Source organism: Colossoma macropomum, unplaced genomic scaffold, assembly GCF_904425465.1.
Source record: "Colossoma macropomum unplaced genomic scaffold, Colossoma_macropomum, whole genome shotgun sequence".
Lineage (NCBI taxonomy): Eukaryota > Metazoa > Chordata > Actinopteri > Characiformes > Serrasalmidae > Colossoma > Colossoma macropomum.
In genome coordinates this window covers 10,810,798-10,823,258 of record NW_023494798.1, presented here as the reverse complement: position 1 = coordinate 10,823,258, position 12,461 = coordinate 10,810,798, and positions in this window count along the sequence as shown.

Here is a 12,461-nt window from a genome sequence, read left to right as displayed (position 1 = left end):
AGATCTGCAGATACTGACCTAAACTGTGGAGCTCAGATCACCTTTTATTAGACAGTCGAGCTCAGAGCTCACTTTTAATAAACATCTGAAAACACAGCTCTTTAACTCAGCACTTGATTAAAACTCTATGTCTTGTGGTGTTTATCTTTTAATTTGATCTGTGCCATTTTCTTATATGATTCTAAATTAATACTTCAATAATTTCTTGTATTATTGTTAAGCTTTATCACCTGTCTGTAAAGCACTTTGAGCTGCTACCGTCATGATTTTTTTAATTTATTTATTTTTTTTATTATTATTAATTTAATCTGATTTTTGCATCCTGATTGTGTAATGGCATTATATGTTCCATTACTACCAAGTCTTTATAGAACCTCAATAAACTTTGAAGAACCTCTGTGTAATATGAAGTTCTATACAGACTTGAGTACTAACAGTGTAACATAATTACACAATCTGGTTACTATTTTTCTGTAACTGAGATATATATATACTGAATATGTAACAGTGTTACTCATATTCTGTTACTAGTCAAGTCTGTTTAAACCACATTATGCGGAGGTTATTTAAAGTTTAAAAAGGTTCTTTTCAGATCAAAGGTTCAATAATATAATACATAATCAAGATAAAAAAGATTTGTTACAGAATAACAGTGATCAGATTACATAACGATGGTACATGAAGTCTGTTACACTTAACACTTTACAAAGCTCCCACACAGAAATCTTTAAAAACAAATCAAATCAAATCAAATCATGTTTATTGTCATATCACATTTACACAGGTGTAAGGTGAGTGAAAATCTTAGGTGTGTAGTCCCCTTGTAGAATTTAAATGCAAAATATATATATATATATATATATATATATATATATATATATATATATATATATATATAAGAATAAAAAAAGAAATATATACACCGACTGTAAATATATACACATATACACGATAAACACAGAACAAAAATGGTTCTTTGAAGACTGATTCAGTGAAAAATTCTTAAGGGAATCTAAATAATTGCACCAGAAATAAACCCTTTTTGGCACTTTTATTTTGTGTGGAATGTGGCAGCTCAACATTATTTGCTGAATGTAAACTCTGACCTAAATTCATTAGCTTAAACGAGACCTCCTGCCAATGTTGGTATGCGTTTGTGAGCCTAGCATGGATCATTCATTCCAAACCCATCTGCTTGTTTTCTTACGAAACAAGCATCCAAATCTAAGGTCATCTACGGTCACAGCATTTCTCCCAGGCAGAGAGAAGGAAAAGATATCTCTCTTTCTCTCTGGACACAATTCACAGCTTGCCGACACCAGGTAAGAAACCAATTTTACTGCCGCCTTGAGTTCGCAAAAGCGCTCCCCCAGAAGGGCCAACTGTTCTATCCATTCTTGCGCTGGCAGACGATGGGGGAGAAAAAATGCTTTGAAAGGAATTGACTTTTTTCCCTCCCCTTTCCCCACCCTTTCTTTTTCCCCCCGCAACACTTGTCACACGTCCCTTAGCATGCATCTGGTTTATCACCTGTGATTCCAAACGGAGTCACAGGTGCAATGGGATATACGTTTCTCATTAAAGACGCTCTCAGATGGGCTCTGACGCGAGGATAATCCGATGTGAATCAATCATGGTGCTGTTAGGGATGTAATAGGAGGGTAAATATGTTTCGGACTGCCTGTCCTGAGTGTCGCCCGTGCCGTAGTGAAGCCCCGGGGGGATTGGACGAGAGGCAGATGGAGCCGAGGTGTTGTTGCCGCTGACTGAACAGGTAATGAATTATACCAAGACAAATGGCTTTGGCCACATGGGAGAGATATGAAGTGCGTGTAGCGGCATCAGGGGAGCCGAAAGTTACTAGTGCTTCCAAACCCTAGACTTGGTCTGTGCGCAGACCATCATCTGCTGAGCCCAATGAGGACTGTCCACTGGTGTTTTATTGAAGATTTTTGAAGGGTACATATGATGGAAAACAGAGTTTACTGTCAAATAAGACTTTGATCTAGTAAACACACTAAAAACACTTTAGTTGCAATAAATACAAATAAATAAACAATACAATGTTTTAAATTTACCATTTCCAAAGCTCTTCTTAGGGAAGTCTTGTACACCGTTAGAAATAAAGATTCTGTGCAGGTACATTTTTCATTCATCAAGGTACAAACAGTACTCATGAAATCCTCATTTCAGTGGATTATGGTTCAGTTATGTTCCCTGATCAAAGGTACTGAGATGAACCTTTGAGGGTTCCACCCCAGTTACAAGAGAGGTGCTGACCCAGTGACAGTTTAGTACCTTTATTTCTGAGAGTGTGTAGTTTTGTACACTGTTAGAAATAAAGGTTCTGTTGGTACCTTTTTCATTCATCAAGGTACAAACATTGTAATGTTCCCTCAAAGGTACAACAGTGGTTTTAAGGTCTGATTGTGATCCTTAAATAAGTGTTTCCAGGTGAAAAGTTCGTATTTGCACCTTTTTATAACCGAATGTTTTAAAACAGAACAGTAAAATAAAAGCCTGGAGACGAGACGGGGTGTGTGGAAAACACCATTTCAGTGGATTATGGTACAGTTATGTTCCCTGACTAAAGGTACTGAGATGTACCCTTGAGGGTCCCACCCCAGTGACAGGAGGGGCACTGACTGAGTGACAGTTTAGCACCTTCATTTGAGAATGTATTTACAATTACCATCCAACATCTAGTTCAGCTTATCAGTCCGTTCTTAAATTAAATCAGATGCTGCTGATGGAAGCAAATCCAAGCCATGCCAAAAAAGAATCTTCTTGTTTTACTGCATTTGTTTATTTGTATTTATTCTAATGTTATGTAGTGTTTTACTGACGAAAATGCACTTGCTGCCATGATAACTCGCTATAAAAGATTTTCTCACCCACCTCAGACTTTGGCACAGTAAGGGTACATCTACCTTTTCACTCTGCAGCATCCACTCTCCAGTCCATATGGTCCATATATGGAAATTAAGCTGTAAAAACAGCATGTTTTTATTCATTGTTTTGTGAAGTATTTATGTCCACCAATTCAGCCTACAGCAGTTTAGCTCCCCCTATTCACATTGAAGTTATAAGCAGTGTTTCAATCCTAACTGCTTTTTCAATAAGCCATAATGCAGTGCAGCCAATCAGAATAGAGGTCATTTACATATAGTGGCCTCTGAAAGTACGGGGACAGCAAGGCCAATTCTTTTGTTTTTGCTACTCACTGAAGAAATTTGGGTTTGGGATCTAAAGATGAATATGAGGTGATAGAAGTTCAGCTTTCTTGTTGTCCTGATGTGATTCTTGTTGTCCTGTTAAATTGAGTTTAATTGAGTGTTAATAGCTCTAAAAGTCTTCTCTTGGTCTCTGCCCTGGATTTTGCAGGTGAAGCCTGCATTTGTTGTTTAATAGGATGAGCCAACATAAAGACTACAAGCTGTCTGTGGGAGAAAAGCGAGCCATTTTGAAGCTAAGAAAAGAGGGAAAATCAATCAGAGCCATTGAACAAGCATTGGACAAAGCCAATGTAACAATTTGGAATGTCCTGAAAAAAGAAAGAAACCACTGATGTAGTAACAACCACACATCAAACAGGTCACCCAGGGAACACGGCAGCGGCTGTTGACAGAACATTGTGAGAGCTGTAAAGTAAAACCCAAAGACAACAGTCTGTGACATCATTAACAGTCTACATAGGGCAGGGGTGAAGGTATCGCCAACCTCAGCTCGAAGAAGACTTTGTGAACAGAAACATAGAGGCCACAAGATGCAAACCAATCATCAGCAGTAAGGATTGGAAGGCCAGCAAATTTGCCAAAAAGTATAAAGATGACCCAGAAAAGCCTGGAACATAGTTTTATGGGATGATGAGACCAAGATTAACCTCGACCAAAGTGATGGAAAAGCTAAAGTGTGGTGAAAGAAAGGACCTGCTTGTGATCAAAACGTATTAGCTCATTGGTCAAGCATGGTGGAGGTAGTGTCATGGCTTGGGCTTGCATGGCTGCTTCTGGAACAAGCTCACTAATCTTTACTGATGATGTAACTTGTGGTGGTAGCAGCAGAATGAACTCAGGAGTCTAGAGTAACATTATTTCTGCCAATTTACAGATAAATGCATCCAATCTAATGGGGGGTAAGTTCATCATGCACCAAGACAATGACCCAAAACACACTGCCATCAAAACAAAGGACTTCATCGGTGGAAATGCCATTATTGCAAGTTTTTACTTTAACATCTTTTAAGACTATCTGTTACTATAATTTTGTTCACCTAAAATTGGGTGACTGGCCACTAAAGGTCCCATGTAAACAATAATAATAATTACAATAATAAAAATAATAATAATAATAATAATAATAATAATAATAATAATACCCTTAAATGCTGGGATAGGCTCCAGCACCCCGGCTTAGATAATATGTATGTGTGTGTGTGTGTGTGTGTGTGTGTGTTACACTAATATAGCGCCTCAGAAAAAGGTAGGTTTTCAGCTGAGTTTTAACGATGTAAAGAGAGGTAGGAGAGTGAATAGATGACTGTAAGGAATTCCAGAGGATGGGGGCAGCAACACTAAAAGACCTGCCCCCCCTCAGTGGAGAACAACTCGAAGGCCAGAGTTGGAGGACCTTAGCTTGCGCAATGGGGCATGAGGACATAACAAAGTAGAGAGATAAGTAGGCACAAGGCCATACGAGGCTTTAAAGAGTAACTACACCCCACTATGTTCAGCTGACTCCACACCTGGCTCAACTTTGAAAAATGTTCAAAAATGGGAGGGGCACACTGGGAGGGGCCCTGCAGTGGTGTACAGGTTTGGAGGTGGGGCTATGATGGAAACCTGGTGGGCTGGGCTGCTGTGTTTTTACAGCTAGTGTACGTTAGCTACCAGAAAATATGGAGAGAGACAGAATCAAATGGCACTTTTGCAGCTGAGAGTCTTACGAAGCTGAAGATTTTTCTCTACTATCATCCCCATCTTTGACGAGGGAAGGAGTTTCTGATCAGGCAGTGCCTTAACAGTATGAGCCGCTGACTCAAGCCACCGAAGAGTTAATGTGGTGCCAGAAAATGATTAGCGGTGAGCGGCAGAGGCGCCGAACGGTAGAACATTCCCTAAAACTGTGACAGGCAGCTTCTAATCATCTGTTCAGCAGGTCCATATTCGATATAACCCGAGTCCTGATTTCTTAGATTGCACTGAATTCCAAATGAATGAAGTGGATTTCTTTGAACACTGTCTAAGTTTCATTCAGTTTGACATCAAGGTCACAGACTGCATCACTGGTCAGCCAGGGTTTGCTGCAGTGCGTGAGGGTGGTTCTCTCCTCGCTCTCGGCTCCAATGCTTCCATACTTATGAGTGCGGCACAAGTAGGGCGTCATCAACGTCATCAACGTCATCAACATTGTTTGACTGATTTGTATACTGTGACGTGTCATGGTACTTTGGTACGAAGACACATCATCTGCTCCTATAGTTGAACCAGAGGGCCCTGCAGAGGTGGAACTGACCATGATACATATGATATTTTTACAGTTTGGAAAGATGTGATCACATTTTAAGCAAGGCTGGTATATTTCATTATTACGGAGCAGAGCATTTCAGCTGTTAATGGAAAAAGGTCTTAGGGTGGAGTTACTCTTTAAAGGTTAACACCAGGAATTTGTAGTGGACGTGTTCGGTAGCTGGTAGCCAGTGTAACTGATGAAGAATGGGGGTAATATGAGTAGATTTCTTAGTGGATACGAAGACTCTGCCTGTCGAATTTTGGATGTACCGAAGAGTTTTAGATGATAAACCATAGAACAGAGAAGTGCAGCAGTCTAACCTAGAAGTAATGAAAGCACAAGGATTTCAGCACCTTTACAGGCAAACAGAGGGCAACGTCTGGCAATATTGTGAAGCTGGAAGAACGCAGACTTAGTCAGAGATTTAATATGGGGAATAAAGTTGTTGTGCTGAGTTGTTTAACACATCTAGATGTAAATATCAGGAAATAAAAGCTGAAATTTTCATCTATCGGCTCATATTTATCTTTTGATCTCAAATCAAAATGTCTTCAGTAAATAGCAAAAATGAAATACCTGGCCTTGCAGTTTCATTAATTTTGAAGGAGACTGTAAATCAGTCTTTAAGACAGGATAACAAAAGCAGTCTGTTTAAGAGAAGATCTGAGGATCTGAGGATAGGAAATCATGTAAAGATCATTTCTAACTGGTTTTGGTACATATGCCTACATTAAATATGACAAAAATGTATTAGTTGACTCTAAATAGACAACTTTTGTTATTACGTAGTTACTTATAGTGTATGCATATTAATATTTTTACATTAGAAGTCTAGATTTATTGTCTTCTGTAATGCAGTTGTTTTGCATATTTACGTATATTTTCACAGTTATATAGCTGCATAATGAGTTACATTTGTTTTCTGTTTTGACAGGTCCATGTTTGCACTTTCAGCTTTATTCAGTCTGTTTTCATCTAAAAAATTACGGCATTTTTTTTTTCTTTTCACAAAAAAGACTCACACTACACCATTAAACCAAATATCCATAAAAATTCTGCCTTAAAGTGCAATCTGTACCTTTGACAGAATTTATTTGCTGGATTGAGAAATAATTAAAGAAATGTAAGTGGAGGGTTTCATGGCACATACGCCATGAACGAGAAAGGCTTCTTATACTTTAATTTTAGGAGTATTAACTTATTAATTTAACCAGGCTTATTAGATTCTAACAGTCCAAACAAAACAAAGTATGTCAGGTTTGTAAGACAGTCTTTTAGCACAGAGCACTCAAAGCATGAGTTAATGAGTTCATTAACTTTATTAACCTTATCAAACCTGAATGTCTCATTCAGACTTTGTTTCCTTAAAGTCATTTAAATCTGCTGCCAGAGTTGTTATAATGTGTCCATGACCACATTCAGCATGGTAATGGATCAGCATGACGAATGTAACTATTAGACTGCAATATTTTCCAAATGAGAATGAGAGCACTTTAGGGCAAAATTCGGCTTAGTGAGTGCTGATCATTAGCTGGTATATTTAAAATGCGGATGGGGCCATATTCCTGCACAATTTGATCATTTTCCTGCACAACTACACCTAAATCAACTCATCAGTTAATTACTAGGTTTCATTTGCTGTGCTAAAGCAGAGAAATCACCGAACTACGCTGGGCTCTGGCCCTCAGTTCCCAAACCCTGATTTAGAGTAACAATACAACAGGACTGATTTGTGAAGTATATTCCTTTTCATTTGCAAAAAAGATGACACCAAATAATCTATTAAATTCCAGATTTGTCCGAGCCTGTTGTTTAGATAGCAAATGTATTGAAAAGCAACACTAGGAAATCACACTATTAACAGAAGAAGAGCAGATTATAAGGCAGAAAGATTTACTATTTTCTTTGCAAAATAAAATATTGTGAGTCAGTTCAAAACACACAGAGGACTTCTGTTTCAGATTTTCAATGTTTTGTTAGTAACAATTTTAGCTAAACATTGAGTAGCAAACACAGCTTTGAACAGATGAACACACATAAAATCACAATATTTTCATTAAGACACAGAAAAATGTACAAAATTAAAGGAAATATGTGTTTTGGTTATGACAGTTCTTAATATTCTACACTGATTTTCAGACTTCGGGACACATTTACTTCAATGGGATCTAACTGTTCATCATGTGGCCATAAGAGTCTGGGATGCAGCCTCACTTGCAAGGGTGTAGCTATTTATGAGGGCAGCCTTGTGACCAGAAGGCTGTCGGTTCGATCTTCTGAGCTGACAGTACCTGACTGAAGTGCCCTTGAGCAAGACACCTAACCCCCATCTGTTCCCTGGGGGCTGTGATTCGGGCTGCCCACCACTCTGGGCAAGTGTGCTCACTGCCCCCTAGTGTGTGTGTTCACTAGTGTGTATGTGGTGTTTCACTGCACGGATGGATTAAATGCAGAGGTGAAATTTCCCTGTTAAAGTTATTCTCCAGGGTATGTATTTTTTTTCCATCTGAATTTACTGCCCAAATCGTAAGGCAAATTATTCAGTAACTGCATGAAATAAATGTAATTTTTTCTTGCTTTTTGGTAAATGTTCCCCTCAAATTAACAGAAAATGTGTTTTATGATCACATATATTGCTATATGCTTACAATTTACTGCTGAAAGCCAAAAACCTTAGACGCTCTTTGTATTTGTTTATTAAAATCATTTTTACAGAGCAGATCTGATCAGATTTTTTTTTGTTTGTTTGTTTAAAACCTAAACACATAATAAATCTTAACCTTTCAACTTTACTTTGAATGAAATAAAAAAATATCTTAAAAAATAATACAAATAAGGTTTGTGTTATTTCGACAAGTTGAAATGTAGGGGTCAGGGTTTGGGACTGCCACCTTCCAATAAAAGCCAGTATCTTATAAATGATGATTTTGTTGGTATTTAGCTGATTACTGTCTCAACTGTAAATATCTAAGGTCTGAATGCTCAACTGTTTTCTTTTTTCTTTTTTTTTACTGTAGGTCTGCAGTTTGAACTAATTCACTCGAATGGACCATCTATCTCCCAGCACTCAGGAGAAACAGTCACATGCACAGTAGTAAACACTCCTCCCCAGTCATCTCTCCTCTCGTTGAGTGTCTAATTGTCGTTGTCAGTTCTTGCCAATTCTTCTCCCAGTGTGGACTCTCCATCCAGGATGATTTGAGGGGGGGGGAGGGGTTTGATATACAATATGCTGCATTTCCAATTATAGCCGGTGACCTTTCTTATTTGTGTCTTGCTCCCCGTTCGCAGAGGCTGCTGATTTGTTGTGACATGATCCTAATGATATTTCTCTGGTAACATTCGGCGCAGGAGGGATGTGATTACGCCCTGATGATTATGACTGTTATTTTCAATTCCAGCAAAATGGTATCAGAGCAGTGGGTTTCAGCACCACGGACAGCACCAGCAGATGATAGCAGCAATCTAGCCATAAACGCCTTGGCAACAAGTGGAGGGACCCGGTGGAGGACGGAGTCGTGGACGAGGGTAGTATGGGTCAGGGATGAATGATGGGGTCAGGGTGGGTGTCAGCCATTTGTAACATCCATCAGAGGGTGGGAAGAGAGCGAGAGACAAGTCGTCTCCCCGTGGTGGGAAATTTTTCACTTATATTGCCGTGTCAGGTGCCAGCCTCTGTAGGATCCTGCTTTATCTTGCATGTTGTCTGTGATTTCCCAAACCACACATAGAGCAGTGTCAAAAAAAAGAGTTTGAAGGTCTTGAGCAGTCCTGTCCAAATACTTCCGTCCTATTCCTTTACATTTCCCATGTGAATAGAAGAAGCTTGAAAGAAATCTTAGTCCATCAACAGCAGCTCTCCTGCTGTCACCAGCTCAGACACTTGTTTGTGTTGTGCTGAAGGTACATAACTGACAGGGAAGAGCTGGAGAAAGTATAGAGACATCAGCCCTGAAAGTTATTACCTGAGCTTCCACTTAAAGTTTGGACCCACTTGTCATATTAATCATTGGTATTCAGTAATAACTCTGACTGAAATGTTGTAAACTAGACACCAAAACATAAAACAATGGTCTATTTATTTTTATACTACAGTTAGTTCCGGCCACGCAAGCTGATTGGTTGAGAAGCGCTCTAACTGTGCTGTTATTTCACCATAACATCACGGGTTTTTCACAAACACTGTATCACTCCACTGAGACGCCGCTGCTAAGCAACGACTTTGACAGCTGTAGGAGGCGCTCAAGCCGTTTGAACATTTTTACTTCTTACTTTGCCACAAACAGAAAATGGACACTTTTAAGATCACATTTGACCGACTGCCGATTTGGTCGGACTCTGAAGATGAGACTACACTAAATTCCCAAACTGTCAGTTGGTCTGTGTGGAGCTGGAGAGCAAACTGCCGGCTGTGCAGCGAGTGGGCGGAGCTCATTACTCTGATGCAGCAACAAGCTGCTTGTTAAGGAACTATAATTTGGTGAAGGAACTGCGAACATTAAAACATATTAAACGCCGCATTCACGGCCCAGTTTATTAATTTCTTACTTTATTTATTTAACTGTTTTATAAAACAATAGAACACTCGAGGAGTGTGTTATCGCCAATAACATCACGGCTGTGATGATCTACGGCGACCAAATCACAGCCGTGATGTTATTTTGCGATAACACACTCCCTCTGTGTTCTATTGCTTAAGTAAAAGTATTATGTCAATGGGAAGATAGCAGTAGAATTTACGTTTATAAGGCGACGTCACACCCACATATGTCTTTGATGGCAGCTGACTTAAACCTACATTAACATTCATAATATTCCAAGTATCAGTTGTCAAAGACTGCTTTTATCAATTTTGATGTCATTTCACTGCAGAAAGTGAAGACAAGCCATGGTGTCATGTAGCCTTATAAGCATCACCCTTCAGTAAATTGTTATTGTCAGTTTATATTAATTTCTTATCTCAAATTTACTATGAATAGATATTTAGTCAGTAAGATTTGGTCACCGCTGTTCGAATATAAAGCTTTCTGGACATCAATTTTATTGTAAGATGATTGTTGATGTTATACAGCTTTCTCAGATATGAAATTATTTACAGCTTCATTCATTTTTTTTTTCTTAATGTTTGCAACAATTATATGAAACATATAAAGTATTAACATCATATTCTAGTCATTTCATACATTTATCTGCACCAAAATTGGTTTGATGCTGTTGAAAACAAGTCTGAACTTGAATGGTAATGCATATTCACTACTGTCTAAATAATTTTAATAACAGTGATAACAGTGTCTAAAGCGGTCAGCTGGTCAGTCTTTTTTAGATTGTACAATGATTTTATTGGATATGGATAACATTCATAACTGGAACATACATTAATGTAGGAAGATTTCATTCAAAATGATTTTGGACCATTTTTATTGGTCCATTTATAATAATATGTTTACACCAGTGATGTAGCTTCAGGGAAGCCTGGTGGGTGGGGGGTTGTGAGGGCTTCCCCTTTCTTTGGAAGCCAGGCCCCCCTCTAGATTGAGTGCTCCAGAAAAAAAAAGAAAATGAAAAATAAGTCTTCTGCTGTAATGCGTATGTTACCAAACGTACCACATGGTTGCATGTGACGTTGCCTGTTGACACAACTTTTGCTATGAGATGCTGAAATTCATGAATTTATTATTTTTTTCCCCAACACCAACATGTAAACGCAGCATTATCCTGTGGGGGCTTAGATAAGCTGTGCTAGTTTCTAGCATAGTTATCTAGCTAGCAAGTTGACCACAGTAAAGAAAAACACAGTGACGACAGTGTTTTGTGTTTTAAAATGATTTTTTTTTTCTGGTAATGGAAGCTACAGTAGTCGATTAGTTGGTGGTTGTCGACTTCATTATAGTGATGTCTCTGGAACATAATGCTTCCTAGCTGGTTAACTCACTGCAAGAGGCTTGCTTTTTCAAATGGTAAAAAAAATAATAAATCTGAGGTTTTGATATGACAACAACATGATAATCCACTGAGTACACGAGAAACTCTACTTCACTCCTATTGAAAAATACTGACCTCACCATTCAGGCCAGCCATGCCATGGACACAAAAACCAGGAACCCTTATGTATCAACTTGCTGTTCTCACTTTTGAAAGATGAAAATGTTTAGTTGTATTATTTTGTCAGTGCCACAATCTTGGCGAGCACACATCAGGCAGCAGCTGGCATTACAGCTAGCTCTTTTGCTGGGCGATTTGCTTCAGAAGTCACTGAAATCCATTACCAAGGACAACTCAGGGAAATGATCAGCTCTATAATGTTGGACGACTTTGAAAAGTACTCGATTTGAGATGATGTCCTGAGTCTGAAGTGTTTTTTGGATGCTACCTGTGATGACTACTTTTTTCAGAAGAGTCATATTTTGTCAAAAAAAATACATTTTTTTTTGGAAGGATGCTCTTTGGGGGGCTTGGGGGTCTGCGGGTGCAGAGGATGACTTGCATGTATGGAATATTCTGCCTCAAAATTTTCAGAGATTTATAAAGATTCTGCATATGTGAAAAATGTTTCGCCTCTGTAATCAATACATTTAAAGCAATTACTCGTGTGAAAAAATGTTCTGCCTCCAAAATATAGAGGGAATTAACTTTCTTTTTCAGCTGCTTGTTGTCTAGCACTGTCACCAGAACATTATACAGTGTCAGGGAACCAGCATTAGAACCATTTTTTGTGATTCACAGTAATTTACATGTTGAATAAGTAGATCTATATGAGGTGCACTACACTACACTACCAAAAGAGATGGTTTTTCAATTGCTATTTAGTAAAGAAGTGGTTCTCTATAGAACCATGAACACTCAAAGAATCATTTGCATGCTTAAATGGTTCTGTGCATAGTGAAATTGCATTGTAGAATGCATTGTATATGGTTCTACATTTATAATTACACCAAAATGGGTACTTATAT